Below are 17,062 nucleotides of genomic sequence, written 5' to 3'. Positions count from 1 at the left end.
TAGCCCAATAGCTATGCCCTTATGAACACATAAGATGATGCTAACTGAAATGAACTTCACTTTATGGAAACAAGTGTTATATTGTTGTTGTAATTATTTTCAACATGCCATGTGAAATCGTACCTTTTTTTTCTCTCGTATTCCCTTCCTGTGGTTTTATCTCCGCTATCACTGTATCTCATCTTTGAGTACTCTGGATACTGTATAGAGGTGTATTAGAACTAGGGAAGGGAAAGGGAATATCAAAATCGAGTGACAAAGGATAAAAAGACAAATGATTCCAAAAGCAATATTTACAAAATCATTTGGTGTAAACCAACTGTACAACTCATGGGGGGTGGGGGAGAGGAAAAGGGGGACGGAAGGGGGTGAGGGAGGAGGTAACAAATTGAACAATAAATGTACTCACTGCCTTACTTACTGCCCCTCTGTACTTCACTTTGACAATAAACGGGAAAAGATAATAAAATATTTACATAATATTCAGAGGCTAATAAAGTGAACTTGATCCAAGTTCTAGTGACTCACACCTGTTATCCAAGCTATTCAGAAGAATGAGAGTTGAATATTGTGGTTTGAAGCCAGCCTGGGCAGGAAAGTCCTTGAGACTCTTATCTCTAATAAACTATCTCACTATGCCCCCAGAAAAACCAGAATTGGAGCTGTGGCTCAAGTGGTAGAGTGACAGCCTTCAGCAAAAAAAGTCAGGGACAGTATCCAGGCCTGGAGTTCAAGTCTGAGTGAAGACTGACAAAAAAGAAAGAAAGAAAAGAAAAGAAGGAGGAAAAGCAACACTTGACCGTGATTCCAGATTATGGTCAGTTTTTTTCTGACATTTTTTCATCCAGTTTATTTTCTAAATAATATCAAGCAAAACAGAATCAATATCTTGGATGATTACATCAATTAGCTTTTGATTACTGTAGCAATATACTTAAGATAATCAATTTGTAAGTGGAAAGATTTACTTTGAAGCATATTTTGAATCCAGTCCATTGTTAGTGCCTTTATTGCTTTGGGCTTGTGGTGAGACAGATCTATGGCAAGGAGCACACCAAGAGCAAAACTTCTCTCCTGCTGGGATGGGTGGGGTCCCACATGCCCTTTGAGGGCATGACTCCAATGACTTGAAGACCTCCCACTAAGCCTCTACTCTCTAAAAATTAAGATTTCAACCCATCCCTATAGAGCCATTGGCTGGGAGCAAGTCTTTTGGGACATTGCAGATCCCAACTATGTACAGCAATGACCATCATATCCCCATCAGATCTATAAAACCACAATATTTCTTCTAAAAAATGATTTTTGAAAGATATGTGTTTTATGCTTAATATTTGTTTTTTATTTTAATGCATATTATATTTCTAAATAACTTTTAAGTATAGGCAGAATTTTCAAAAATTAGTTATGATATATAAGTTTATGTCCAGTTGGATCTACTGATCTATAGTAATTTCAAGGACAGCATATATCTACAGCTATCTGTAATGTTTTTCATTCCTTCACTCACCCATTCATTCATTTATTCATTGATTGTAGATTTCAGGATAATAAAAGTGCTCTAAGTGTCTTTGTTCCAATCTTGGCCTGGTCAGACAGGGTGTCACAAAATTGTTGCTTAGTAACTAACCCAGGAGGACCATTTTTCCTCTCCCCATAAACAGATACAGTTATTTGTTAGATTTTAAATTATCATGTTAACTTTCTATCTTAGTGACCTGTTTTTGTAACCAAGTCAGATTTTCTGATCCTATGTTGTACATGGTTATAACACTATTATCTGGATTGATGTAGCATGCTGCTGAGAAACAAGAACGGGAACAAATCATGGAAAAAGTATTGAGTCACCAAGGTTACCAATAAAAATAGTTAAGTCCCAGAATCTTAAATTGAGATCTATCTTCCAAAATCTATGATGTGCTTTTCCATGCCAACTCAATCAAGTTTAGCCTTGTTTGAAATTCATCATTAATTGACTTAGTTGATAAGCAAGGACTAAAATGTCAAATATGTGTGTGTGTGTGTTCCAAGTATTTATTCAAGTTTTCCAAGTACTTCAAATTACTATATAATACTTAGAACTAAATTTAGAATGAGAGTTTCCTTTACTTCTTCTTGTTCAAGTCCCTGATTCATGGAACTAGTATAAAGGATGAGAGCTGATGTATTGGATTTCTACTAGAATGAAATTGGAAATGCCTCAAGAGTTGAATTTTTCTTGTATTACTCAACTTTGAATATCTTCTATGTTTTCATCTATATTCAGAAAATGTTATCCATAATCTCTTCTGAAAAAATAGTCTTCAAAGTACTTCCATACAAAAAAAATTTTTTTCCTCATCTTTATTTTCTTTTCCTCATTAATTAGGTTTATTTTGTCTTGTTGTTTTGCTGCCTAAAAAAACATTTAAAAGTTCAATCATTTAGTAATTTTGAAATATAGAAGCCTTTAATATTTTAATCACCATTCTGTGCAATGTATCACTACAGCTTATTTTCCTATCAGAAACTTTTTGTTCTCTAACATCTTTGCTTTTTCCATCCACAGTCCCTCTCAGCCTCTAATGTATACTCTGTTTCTGAGAGTTTGATTGGTTTTTTTTGGACTCCATATGCAAGAGAGATCAAGTGGTACTTATTTTTGTGACTGGATTATTTTACTTACAGTAATGTTGCCCACACTCACCTATGACATTCTAAGTGACAAAATTTCCTTTAGTAAGAAAAATATTACTGTATATATTCCATGGTCTACCTGTTCATATTTTACTTATAAATTTCAATATAAAATAGAAATTCCTCAAAAGAATACATAAAATGACCATGTTTGTGAAGAAATAAAGGCTCATTATCACCAATCCTTAAAAAACATTGTCATAAATTTTTTTTAATTTAAAGAAACCAAGTCAAAACCACAATGTGTATTACCCTCATCACTGTCAGCATGGCAATATGAAGTTTGGAGAGAATGAAACAGAAAAAGGAAACAGTTGTATACTGTTGGTGGGAATGTAGATTAGCATATTATGGAAAGCAATGTGGAAGTTCATTAGAAAGCTAGAAACCGAACTGTGATATGTTTAACCACATTTCTGGGTTTTTATTCAAGGAAACTGAAATCAATGTGACAACGAGTATTTTCTTTCTTATATACATGGTAATTTTATTCACACATGCCTCATTGCCTGCTAACATGCATTCTGCATTCAATGATTTTTCTTATATCCTGACGTAGGGATTTCTTCTCCTTTCAGGTACAGTCCTTCTATATTTTTTCTATAAGGTATTTGTTCCATTGTCAATCATGTTTTGTGTAACTCTATTGAATTATTGAGTCTTCTTTAGCCTATGTTTGCTCTTTTCTTTTTTTTTTTTTTTTTTTTTTTTGCCAGTCCTGGGCCTTGGACTCAGGGCCTGAGCACTGTCCCTGGCTTCTTTTTGCTAAAGGCTAGAACTCATCCACTTGAGCCACAGCGCCACTTCTGGCCGTTTTCTATAGATACAGTGCTGGGGAATCGAACCCAGCGCTTCATGTTTACGAGGCAAGCACTCTTGCCACTCGGCCATATTCCCAGCCCTGCTCTTTTATTTTCTAAAAATGAATTTATATAGATACTTTCTATAACTTTAATCACTGCCCTACTATTTCTTGGAAAAGTTTTAGATCTCTTATTCGCAGTTCTTTGTTTTAAAGTTTTCACAAGAATGTTCGCCTTATGTCTTATTCACATTTTGAATATTTTCTTGCTCCATCGGAACACAATGGAGTCTAGTAGAAAAGCGGAAGCCCGTGGAAGAAGCTGTCACATGGCAAGAGAGGAAGCAAGCCTGAGCCAAAGAAGGTCAATCTCTTTTATTACAATCCATTCTGTGGCAGTACAACCAGTCTTCAAAGATGAGAAACTAAAAGTCTCTTTCACTTCTGAGGGAGGAGAAAGAGTGGTAATCTATTCATGTTATTTACCTCAAGATCTAATTGTAACCCTATCTCTAACCCCCTAGTTCCATTCTTCTTGTTGATTTTGTATAATACCAAGTCCTGTATATGACTGCAACCCTGTACAGAGTCCAAGACATGAAGAGTTGTCCTAGAGGTGTTCTACTTCCTCTTCTATGAGATAAGTAGAACCTTTAGCATTTTTATTTTATTTATATATTCTTGCCAATCCTGGGGCTTGAACTCTGGGCCTGGGCTCTGTCCCTGAGCTTCTTTTGCTCAGGCTAGTGCTTTACACAGTGCCACTTCTTACTTTTCTCTGAGCAGGTGAGAGTTTCAGACATTCCTGTCTAGGCTGGCTTCAAACCATGACCTTCAGATATCAGCATCTTGAAAATTTAGGATTAAAAGTTTGAGCCACTAGGGCTGGCTTCCTTAGGATATTTTTATTCCTTAAGATATTTTTAATGTACTATTTTCAATACTTCTTATTCAAGAAATCAAATCATTACTTCAGTGACAGGGTGGAGTGGTGAAATATTGTAACTGTGATCTCCACTCTACATTACTTGACTCTACAGTTGGAGAACAGATAACCCTGTTTTGCTTTTGGCCAAATGCTAACAATCTCAGAGGAGTGTGTGTGTGTGTGTGTGCGTGGGTGAGCATGCACGCACAAGCACATGTGCATATACATGCTTATGCTCATCAGGAGTGGTTGGATTATTGAGAGAAAGTCATGGAGGGATTGTTCTGCCTTGTTTATTTATAGAGGAGTTTACTCTGCTATGTAAAAATCAGAGTGAATATACATTGTTCCAGTGTTAAGTTTAGATTTTGTCATTCTCAAACTCAATTCTCCTGATAATAAAAGAGAGGAACCTGTGGCTGAAATAAACACCTAATACCAAGGGTGAAAACATCAACTCTATGGAGAGTGGAAACTACATTGTCCATAGTGGATGGAAGAAAGACAATTGTCAAGGAGTTACTTCTTGTTTTGTTTTTCCAATCATAATCTGCAGAGTAGGAGCTGAATCCTATAGAATCTTTCAGTGTGGACAAGTTAGAGATTGTGAATACTAGGGAAAGTCAGGGTGATGAATCTGTTCATAGTAGTACCTTGTAGTAACAGCTTTGGGGCCATATTTTTTAATTTTTTTAAAAAAATATCTCTAGTTGTACAATGAAGGTGCCATTGAACAAAGCAGCTTATAAATATAATCATCCTTATCAATATCATCTCTTTCAACATTCTCAAACAGCCATGACCCATCCTTTCTCTTATTTTTCTTAATTTTGTGGTATGTGCCATGAATTCTTGACTGCATTCTCTTTCCCTTCCCCCTTTCATTTGTCTACCCATCTCCCCTTGGTCTCTCCTTCCCTCTTGAATGTACTCATTTTCTAGTGTTGATTTTGTTGGATTTTGAACTAGTCTTTCTAAAAGATTATACTATTTGAGCTCTCCACAGAGTCCATTATACCTCACTTAATTCATTTGTAATCACTTGCACATTGACCAATGTGTTTACTAATAGATTTATAGTTACATTCTATCTGCCACAAATGAAGGAAATTATGCAAGCTTTGTTTTTCTGGGAGTGGTTTACTTCACTTAATGTAATATTTTCCAAGTCTTTCCATTTCCTTGTGAATAGTATAATGTCATTGTTTCCAACAGTAAAATTGCATTGTGTATATCCACCACATTTTCTTGATCCATTCATCCATTGAGGGGCATCTGGGCCGATTCCATATCTTGGTTATGGCGAATAGTGTTGCAATGAACACAAACCAGGTTATTGTATGCCATTTGTGGTGATATTTTACAGAAAAAAAATCTTTCAATCTCTCTAGTAATTCCATAGAGAAAACTATCTATTGTGTCCTAATTTATGCTAAGGAAATTAAATCACTGATATAAAGACAATAATGACATGCAGTTGTTCATTAAGTAAGTTCAGGTTCTAGGAAAATAAAGGAAATATTTATTGAAATATGTCATACATGGCAAAATGGCAATATGTCTGCTCTCCATTTTTTGAAATCCCATAATACCACAGGATCCACATCTGGCCAACTTACCCTCTCTCCAACCTATTGCAGCTCTTAACCTGTTGTAGCTCTTCCTGGTTTCAGATTTAGAAATGTTTTCTTCCCTTTCATGGCTTAATTTCACTCTAAGTTCTCACTCAGGTACACTTATTTTGTCTTTGACAGTAGAAGCCATGCTTGCAAGATGGCTGTGGCTGAACATGGACCAGTCAGCTGCCTTAAATCCCAGGCTCACCCATTCTAGCCCAGGTGATGAGAACATTTCATAAGCATCTGCATTTGGTTTTCTCTACTAGGTACCATAAACTCTACAAGGCATATCAGTCTGTCATATGTTCTCATTCTCATTTTTTAGTTGTTCTAAGCTGCTAGCCAAATCATTATTCCTCAGGAACCTTCCATTGCCAAATGATTCCATAGCTTGTTTCTCAAACACAATGGTGGGTGTCCACATTGGACTGCATTCTCCTTATCTTTACCTTGAAAGTATTTAGGATTGCAGTTGTAAGTAACTGGTGCCCAGGACATAAAATATTTCTTGAAAAATTTCTCCTCAAATCTTTTTTATCGTAGCTTCTTTGGGCCAAGAATCCTGATTCCCAATCCATGAAGACTCTCTTTCTGCTTCCAGTTTTTTTATTTCCACAAAAGCTGCTTTCCCATTTCCCCCATAGTTGTTATTTTTAAAACCATCACAAAATAGGATGGAAAAATACTTCCTTAACTGTTGTTTTGGTCACCTTTTCCAATGAATTTCTACACTTCAGTGGGTTGGTTCTGTAGATCAATATCCATCACATGTAGCTTGATTTTCTTTGTATTTTATCAGCATATGTCCATCTATTGAATTAAATTATAAATTTTTTGAAAGAAAGAACTGTGTTTTTTAATTGTAAAAACATTCTTGACTATAACTAATACTGCAATATATAGAATATGAGGTATATTAACAGTAAGATATATTAGTAAATAATATATTAATTATGCATACAATATTATTTTGTAATATGTTATAACTCTACATAATATATTATCATGTATGATAATGTATTATAATATATAAAACATAACTATATTATGCATACTATTATATATAAATTATAACATATAGTTTATATATATTATCCATAATATTTTACATATAACTTATATAGTATCTCATATATTGTATATAAAACATTCTCTACTGGAAACAATACTGATATATATGTAATATATATGTATATGTATATATATGTACACACAGGCTACACACACATATATTCATAAAAAACCAAACAACATGAAACAGTATGACTCTGTACTGGAAGCAGGCTTAAAACCATTTGAGGTGGAGTATTGGAGCAAAACATTACTGAGATATTCATGCCTTTTGAAGTTTATTTAAAATATGTATGCAAAATATACTCAGCCTGCCATGGTATTCTTCACAAAAGTCTTAGGAAAGAGAACATTTATGAGAGGAATTGCAATGTGTTTAGCACAAGTGTATTGAATGAAGGCTGCCAACCCAATTCATTGCTCAACAAAATGACTATAAATAAGATAGTACAGCAAGGGAGAGTTAGAGATGAGATGAGCAATGAGGTGGAAGAAGTTGCAGCTGTTTCTTTTCATTCATTCGCTGGATTCTCTGTAAATATTGGTAGGGCTTGCAAAGTGGTAAACAGCATTTCCACAAATGAAAATGACTGCTTGTATAGGCAGGAATACCAGGGGTCTGAGTGTCAGGCAAAGCAGACGGTGACCTCATGCAGTGAGTGAGCTTTCTCTTTGGCTTCCCATGTCCTCTGGATGGCTCTGCACCAGCATATTTAAATATGCGAGTTAAGTAAATCAGCTTGCCCAAGAAGTGTTTGGCGCTGGTATTACTTTCATTTTGTCACACCAAGAAGGTTTGTCTATCTGTTCATTACAGGGTTTGTTTTGGTTTAGTTTTTGCTTTGTAGTGAAGTACCAAAAAGACAGATGCCTTCCTGTAGAAGCAAAATGGCCTATCAGAGTCTTCATGCTGTTGTTCCTATATTTGCATATTAATTACTTGCATCACATTTTATTAGTATTATCTGATGAGGAATATCGACTAATTAATTTCACCTGGAATTAGATGCAGGCGTATGAAAAATTACACTTGGCCATTTGTAGGGAGCAGCTGTGTATTAGAAATATCTGATCCTCATCTGCAGGATTAAAAAAGAGAGAGGAAACAGCTGATGGTTGAAAGAAGTCACTTTTCCTTGTGCCCTGGAGGTATTATTATTGGCAGATACCCTTTATTACTCAGTCTATTCCGAACTTTAACACAGAAGTTGACTGTGAACACCATTCGTTGGGAATGACTTAACTTTCCGTGATTTTGGTTTTAATTTGTAGTGATGCTAATGGGATTGGGTTGCACCCATATTCTGACTTCACTTCCAGCCTGAAATCACACACAGCCAACTTCATATGGACCATAAATTGTTTTGGCCTAGCTGGCAATGGAAACCAATAAAGAAAAATCTGGTCAAAGTGGGGGCACGGGGGCAAGGGGAGATATCATATTACAAGAGAACCCGTTGGATCAAATGGGGCCTGTTAGAAAATGCAACCAAATCTGCGTGTACACTGGCCTCAAGTACGCACATGCGTGCTTCCATTTTCTCTTCCTCTCTGCGCGCCTTGCTATGTGTTTTCGGTTTGGATTCTTTGTCTGCCCTGACAACAGATGGTGTTTTAATAAAGTCCAGTAGGAATATGACTGTGAGTAAACAATGAGGCGCATGCCAATTCTATAATTGCTGGGGACTGCTCCAGTCTCTTACGTGCTGCCTTCAAGTTGGGAGAGACCCAATTGCGCTTGCACATACCGGCAGCAGCCTCGCTCGCCCGCAGCTGGGGTGTGCAGTGTTCTGGGGTATGCTGCAGTAGCTAGCCTCACCACGGAAGGTAAATTGCAGTTCCTGTCATGCTACTTGGCACCAGGGCTAGAGAATGCTGCCATCTGGCTTGTCATCAAACATGGTCATTGAATTTCTCGGAGATGAAATGGCTTTTTAAAACATCTTGCTATTTAAAAGGGAGAAAAAAAATTCAAAGACATAAAACTTATTATCTTTCTCTTTACAGGCACCGTCTATTCTCAAATAACAGTTTGAGCTCATTTGAGCAATAGCTCTCAGTGTTTCTGTCCTCACCGATTCCCACGCTCAAAGGGATTTAGAGTCTAAACCTACTATATGCTAATGGGAAATTTAAAATCATGGGAGCTTGCCAAGAAATGCCTGGTCTCGTTTGTCTCATTGGGGGAGGGCAAAAGGTTTGGTTATCTATCTGAACTATTTTCGTTATCTTGTTATTTCGAACTGCAGAAATACATCCATAATTCTTTTAGCCATTTAATCCCAATATATTTTTATCCAGGGGAAAAAATATCGCCGTAGTAAACCAAATGTGTGTACTCTTTGTCCCTTCCCACTAGTCCCCTCAAAGTAGCTACTAACTAAAGGCATCCTGGAGAACCAAGCAGAAGCATCTGAAGTTGGTGTTCTCATTTCAAGTAGGCAAGCTGTATGTGGTGTTTATTCAGGGATCATAGTCTAAGTGTCATCCAACTTCCCCAAATACTACTTTCAACAGATTACTCTAGGTACATGGGGCTGTGCCCACACTGATCCACACAAAAGCAAAGCAAAATGAACTGAACTGCAGAGTAGCTCTGACAGCAGAGAAAGGTTAAAGTCTGTTGGCTGACATACTCAGAGAAATGTATTCTGTTTCTTGGTTTCTTTCTTCAAGGCAGTGAAGATAACTAAATTGGTAGGAAGAAATCCTTAGGAATTTAGGATGTCTCTGTTTTCATCAAAACTTCTCACTTCCCACATAGATTGCATGCTATATGATTGTTATTTTTACATTGTTTTCCCTTCCGTGGACCTTTAGATAAAATGACTCTCTTATTTAATTTTTAGGAATTTGAAACACGTGCAAAGGAAGTCAAAATAGAATACTCAAAATTATTTTGCAGCTAGGTGGTGGTGGCTCACCCCTGTAATCCTAGCTACTCAGGAAGCTGAGATCTGAGGATTGCGGTTCAAAGCCAGCCCCAGGAAGGAAATTCCATGTGACTCTTACCTCAAATTAACCACCAGAAAACCAGAATTAGAACTGTGGCTCAAAGTGGTAGAGCACTAGCCTTGACCAAAAGAGCTCAGGGACAGAGCCCAGATACTGAGTTCAAGCCCCACGACTGACAAAAAAAAAAAAAAAAAAAAAAAATGTCCTCTTACATATCATCTACTCTTACCTCTTACCAACCATTATTCCATAAAGGCTGCACTGAGCCATCTAAAGCTCATTCACTTTCCTGGGAGCTGCCTGTATTCCTTGGCTTGTGGTCCCTCCTATCTTACTAACCCATGCTTGCACCATTGATCTTTGCTTCTATACTTTCTCTAAATGGGGCTCCTGCCTTCTTTCAATTTACACTGGGACCATTATAATAACCCAGGATAATCTCTTCAACTCATCATTCTTCCTTACATCTTCCAAATTCTTTTTGTCATGTATGAAAGGTTGTTTGTGGACAACAGGATTCAGCTATCATCCAGGTGCTAATACCCTGCCTAAAGGGAGTAACATGGAGCCAACAAATATTTTATCTCCAGTGCCTCAGTGAGTACTTCCTATGAATGAGGATTTTCTCTTACATAGTCATGGCAGCACCCTCAAAATTAGTAAATGATCTCATGCACATTCTGTAATATAATTTCAACAGTTTTCCCACTAAGAATCTATCCAATACCAGCTTGAACCCCACATTATAAATGATTGTCAGTCTTACTTTGTTTTCCTCATGAGAATCTACTTTATTAGCTATGCTTTTTGTATGTGTCTTTTACGTTGATATTTTTGAAGGACATAGACCTGTTATTTCATAAATGACCTTCCACTTGTGTTTTTCTAGTTTTCTAAAATCATATTCACATGGTGAATTGTTGGTACATGGGAAGGATAAGTTTTATGTACTAAATTTGCTGAATCATTGTGCACAGTTATTGGGTCAAACATGACTGTGGAGAATGGATTTAGGTCCTTTTTCAGGGCTTCTAACAACACACTTATGACATTAGCTTTTTCTGTATCGGAAAACTCAACATCTGTAACTTTTGTTTAAAAAAATGGCATTCACCAGTTCTCTTTACTGTGAAGTCTCTATTTTTTCTGTATTTTTTCTTATATTCAGGAGATTGGTGATCCTTGAGAAGAGGCAAGTCCTCAGTGTTCTGTGGAGAAAAGAGAGAGAATCATCAATAGACTTATATATTACTATCATGATTATATACAACACATGTGTACCTATAGTGCTAGAACAAGAAGAAGGGGAAAAATGTTTAAGAAATAATAGCCAAGACAATTCATGTTGATGCATTCTGTAATCCCAACATTCAGAATCAGAGTTGTGAGTTTGAGTTCTAGGCCAACCTGGTCTATATAGCGCAATCCTGTCTCCCAGAAGCAAAGAAGCCTAAAGAAACACACACACAAAAGCCAAAGTGTTTAAAATTTGGTGACACAAGGAATAAAACACCAACACAAAATGAACAAGAAAATAGAAAATAGCATGAGAAAAAAGAATGCATGCAGAGAAATTCAGAAAAAAAATTGTAAGACTTCTCATTTGTAACTATGCAAGCTACATAATTCTGAATCATCTTTATTGCAATGAAAGGCATCATCTTTCACAACTGAGGAGAAAAAAGTAAAGATTCTTTTTTCTGGCAAAAAAAATCTGTTGAAATTTCTTTGGTTATATTTTGGCTAAATATTAAAGAAAATATTTTGCTCTTCAGTTTGATGATAAATGATAAAATATATAGTCTAATAAGATAAATTAATGAGAAAAAATAAGATAGACTAGGCTGTAATAGTATTAGAACATTAGTGGAGACAATGCTATTAGCTTTTCTCCCTAGTAGCTAAAGATAGGTGTTTTCAAATGCCTAGTATAATGGTACCCAGGGAAATCATGATGAAATAATATAATAAACATATTTTTAACTTCATGTTTTTCATCCATTACAAAAAGGAATAAAAAGTAAGATAATGGCCAGATTCTTCTAGTGATCTTTCTCAACCATGAAGTGCATGGCAGGGCCAAACCAAGGATTTGGGCACCAATTTTCTCAGTGATTTCCCTTTAAATGGGTGTTAACATTTACTGCTTTGAATGAGACCAAATACAGTGGGTGTCTAGGCAAGATGCCTTAGGGGTGTGAATATTTAATTCTTTCAGAGAGGAAAGATTGACAGATCTCAGAAAATGAGCAGCAAGCTGAAAGGAAGAGAATAATAACCAGGAAGGGATCCAGATAGCTTACCCACTGGGAATCACCAATATATAAATAGACTAATGATATTCTTCTTTTTCTGGAGCCTGCGGAAGTACTTCCTGGATGTTTTCCCTCATTAATGAGTACAAGAACTCACATAGATGTTTGTGTTTATTTCATAAACATGAAAGAACACAGGCAAAAAAAACCCAATAATTTTTTGCCACAAAACATTCAATAAACGATAGCTCTAGCTCGTGTTGTCTACAGATAAACCACACAATATGTTTTGTAAGAAAATTACAAGTTTATTTTTAAAGATTTGAAGCTACTTATAAATACTTAGAATACTTAAGAAAATGAGATAAGTTGGTTAATACCATTTTCAATGAATAATTGGAGAATAAGTTGAGGAAAAATGATTTCTGTAACATGTATTTTTTTTCCTGAAACTTTTCCTCAGAATTTTAAACAACAAATATCAAAAACTTTGCCTTATTTTGGCTTAAATGAGTTATGTAAAATTTTACATTGAGGGTATTAAACTTTATATGTTGGTACTTTGGACCATGGTGGATGCAGGCAAGGTTCACATGAACTCATTGTACTTTACAATAAATTTTGCCAAACTTGACCATCTGCAGAACCTTTCCCAGGTTTGGCATAGGGCTCTCTAATGATTCTCCTAAGATTCTATTTGATAGAATCTTTCTGATTCTGTGATCATTTCAAGATCATCTTGATACTGTTTCCTGGAATCCTACATTTGGATAAATCTGACGGTTTCCTTGTTTGGAGTACTAGCGTTCTGATAGTTCCCAGTGTAGTCTTATGATTTCTGGTCTCCTCGAGAATAGCAATTCATGTGATCATATCAGTATCCATGTCTGTTGACAGTTACAGTAATGATATGTCAACATTTTATGAATAGTTAGCTTTGAAAAATACTCACATGCCAGGATGTGGATTTTTCAAGCAATTTAATGTGCTGCCATCTGACAGCGACATAGACCTTTGTAGAAAAATGTTTTCTTTCTTCTGTATTGACCTGAAGTGAGATGAAGATTTCACCAGTATAGAATTTCTGATAACTGGCTTTGTGCTCACAGAAATAGAAAACTAGATAGCTCACTTATTTGCTCCCTCTCACTTCTGGAAAAAAAATAGTGTGTTGTTGCTGGAAATGCATGATGGATTGTAGCCCATTCTTGATTTAGGATTTCACAATCCTTTAACCAAAAACAGAACTAACAACTCTCTAACAAAGTTGAATTATACTTCTTTCTAAACAAAGGACTTTTCAAAGTTTTATCAACAATAATATAGAACTGTAACTCCTTTAACAAAGTTATTTATTGGAATAATTGTTTCTATCTCACACTATTATTGGGAGTTTTAGAAATTTGTATCATAATTCCTGCAGCTGAATAACAGTAGCAGAATTTTCAATGGAGATTCTCTTTCTAGAATTGAGTTTCCAGATACTGCTTGCTATCTGCCATATTTTTAAGTAGTTACAACTTCTGTTGCACAGCAGTCTTACTGTTTATTTATCATTCCAGGATTCCCAACAGATCCATGAGACCATGGAGAAACAAAATTCTGCATATATTTTTATTGTGCATACATATCCTCTGTAAAGTTTATTACTTAGGCATTGTGAGAGAGTAACAACAGCTTTTAATAGAAAAGAACACTTAACAAAATATAGTGTAATAAATTTGCTAGCATTCTTACTGTTGTGTTTTGAGTCCATTATTAACCAAGAGTTCCTTGAATATAGACCATAATTACCATGAGCACTGGTCTGATGACCCAGATAATTGCCGAGGTAGCTAATGTTGTGAGTGGCAGGTATCTACAGAGTGTGGGTCCACTGCACATCTCAACTTCTGCAACGACAAATTCCAGAATAGTTAGCATGACTAGCAAAGAGGATTAAACAATTAGCTACAAGTGTTCTTTTTCATTTTCTTTTATTTGTTCTACATGTCAGATAAAATTAAAGGTACTCAAGAGCCATGTGGTCTTTTTATTTTTACTTCTTAGTCCTGTAATTCTGAATATTAAAAGAGGCAGCCTATCCCATTAGAAAAACAAACAAACAAACAAATGCTGTTCTTAGTAACTGTTTTGCATGGTTTGGCCTAGCTGCTGTGTCTCAGCAAATGCAGCAAGATCATGCCATGTTTCCCAATGCCTTTTGAGGTCAGACAGTGTACATTAAAGAAGGAACATTCAAGAGGTTACAGGACAAGGCCTGAACCTCTGCTCCTTCTAAATTACTTTAGTACTTAGTTTGGGGCAACTCAGTTTAGCACATGTCTGCTTTATTTTGAACATATATATGTACAAATTTATATTCATATATATGTACATATATGTGAAATCAAGACGATGATGAAAAATAATGATAAATTTCTTCCTTTTATGGTATCTGACAAGACTGTCCCTGTTGCAAATACTTCCCCTTGCTCTCAATTCTCTGCATTAGCTCCCAAAGTACTTGATTATCCATGTAAGGAGCAAATGAAATAGCTACCAGTGAAGAGGAAAGGTTTGATTAGCTTTTGCTTTTTACACTGCAGTGAAAGCATAGCCTGTTTGCTTAGAGAAATGAAATGACAACAACAACAAAAAAAACAACAAGGTGTTCTGCACAGTGAGTTCTGACAAGTAAGCTTGAGAAGTGGAATTAGAAGTACAGATTTCTGGATTATTATTAGCTTTTGATGCATCTCTTAAGCACTTGTGAACATATCCTCTTGGAAAGATGGTTTGTCAGGACATAATGGCAAAATCACTGTATCATCTCCTATTACCAGTTCCTCTGAACCAACCAGTTCCCACAGAAGCCATTTGAGAAACATTAACTCATCCCTAAAGAGAGAGTTATAGAGGAACCTGCATTTACAGGTCATTAGTTACCTTCTACAATACATTACCTCAGTTATTTTTAGATAATTTCAGTAATCTGGTATTCAGGGTAATTTCTAAATAACTTAGTCCCTGATGTATTTGGATTTCCAAATTCAGCCCCTTAAGATGGTGTACAGGGACATTTCAGAAAGGGGGAAATTTATGACTCGTGCCTAAGAAACTTGCAGACTGAAATACAGGGTAGTTAATTTAGTGTAGATCTCTCTCTCTCTCTCTCTCTCTCTCTCTCTCTCTCTCTCTCTCTCTCTCTCTCTCTCCTTGTTTGTTTAACCCTGAGAAGCAATTTAGCATTTAAAAATATTTCGTTACTAAACTTTTTTCAGCAATAAAAAATACTGGTTTGGAGATACAGCTCAATGGTAGTGTTTGCTTAGCAAGTGTAAGAGCCTAGCTTCACTCCCCAGCACCATAAACAAATATTTTTTTTAAATGAACAAGTAATTATAAGTCACCCGCCAATCTTCCAAACTGCAGTCTGTGGCTGCAGCTCATTGTCCAAATGAGCCCAGGAGAAGATTTCAGGAGGTGAGAGACCAGAAGGATGTCTGCAGGGAAAGGCCAAGCTGTGCTTCAGAGAGAAGAAAGGACCTTGTTTTCCATAATCCTGTCTTTGGGAAATAAAGTAGGGATTGCTTTTCCTTCTTTCTTACTGGAATTGCTGTCACAGAGTCTCAAGGAAGGAGAAAAAAAAACAGTAATATTCACAGGTGTGTTTAAAGGCCTCTAGTGTCCCAACAGCCAGGTAATCTCCTTGCAACTTAAAATAGTCATCTAAATGGTGGAATGCAATATTAGGTGAATTGTTATGGATGATATTATGTGGTAATTTACTTCAATAAAGGGATACCCAGAGAGCTAGTAAAGAAATAAAAATTATAAATAAATAAAAACCAAGCCCCAAACCCCAAAATATAATGTTGGTTTTTCTTTTTTAAGAAGGGTCAGTATTTTGGAGGAATATTTGAAAAATATCATATATATATATTTTTTCACCTTCATCTTGAGATTTGGCTGCCCTTATCCTCTTCCTTTTATTAAAACTCTTTTCTCAGCTTCTATTCCTCGTGCAAAACCCAATACATGCTTTTAAACTTAGTGCTAAATAAGGAGGAATTGCTTCTCTCAGCCATCTTCAGGAAAAAACAAAATGAATTTTGGATGTCTCCGACCATCTTCTAACTCAGATACCTTTTTTCTCTTAGTATGGCATTTGGTACCTTACAAGTAATATCCCTTTAGATATGCAACTTGTACATCTGTGAACATGGCCATTGGATCTATAGACAGTGTATAGTCAAATCTGAAACATTTATGTGAAAGGTACAGGTGAGAGAGTGCTTGCTAATTTTCCTCAGTCTGAGTTTCTTCCCTATACTTTTCCCTCTTTGAGATCAGCATAATCCTACATTCATGGGCTGGGGATATGGCCTAGTGGCAAGAGTGGCTGTATACATGAGGCCCTGGGTTCGATTCCCCAACACCACATATGCAGAAAATGGCCAGAAGTGGCGCTGTGGCTCAAGTGGAAGAGTGCTAGCCTTGAGCAAAAAGAAGCCAGGGACAGTGCTCAGGCCAGGAGTTCAAGCCCCAGGACTGGCCAAAAAAAAAAAAAAAAATCCTACATTCATGGAAAACCAATCCAGTATCCCAAACCCCTGGAACTGCCTCTATTAAACAATTTTTTTCATTGTGTCAATTTCAGTCTTTTGATTTATAATTTTTGAGTTTTTTTAAAATTTATTTATTAATTAAACAAAAAATTTTTGATAAGGTGTTGTGCAAAAAGGGTACAGTTACATAGTAGGGCAGTGTATAC

Source organism: Perognathus longimembris, chromosome 6, assembly GCF_023159225.1.
Source record: "Perognathus longimembris pacificus isolate PPM17 chromosome 6, ASM2315922v1, whole genome shotgun sequence".
In the NCBI taxonomy this organism is placed as follows: domain Eukaryota; kingdom Metazoa; phylum Chordata; class Mammalia; order Rodentia; family Heteromyidae; genus Perognathus; species Perognathus longimembris.
This window is presented reverse-complemented; position numbering follows the sequence as displayed.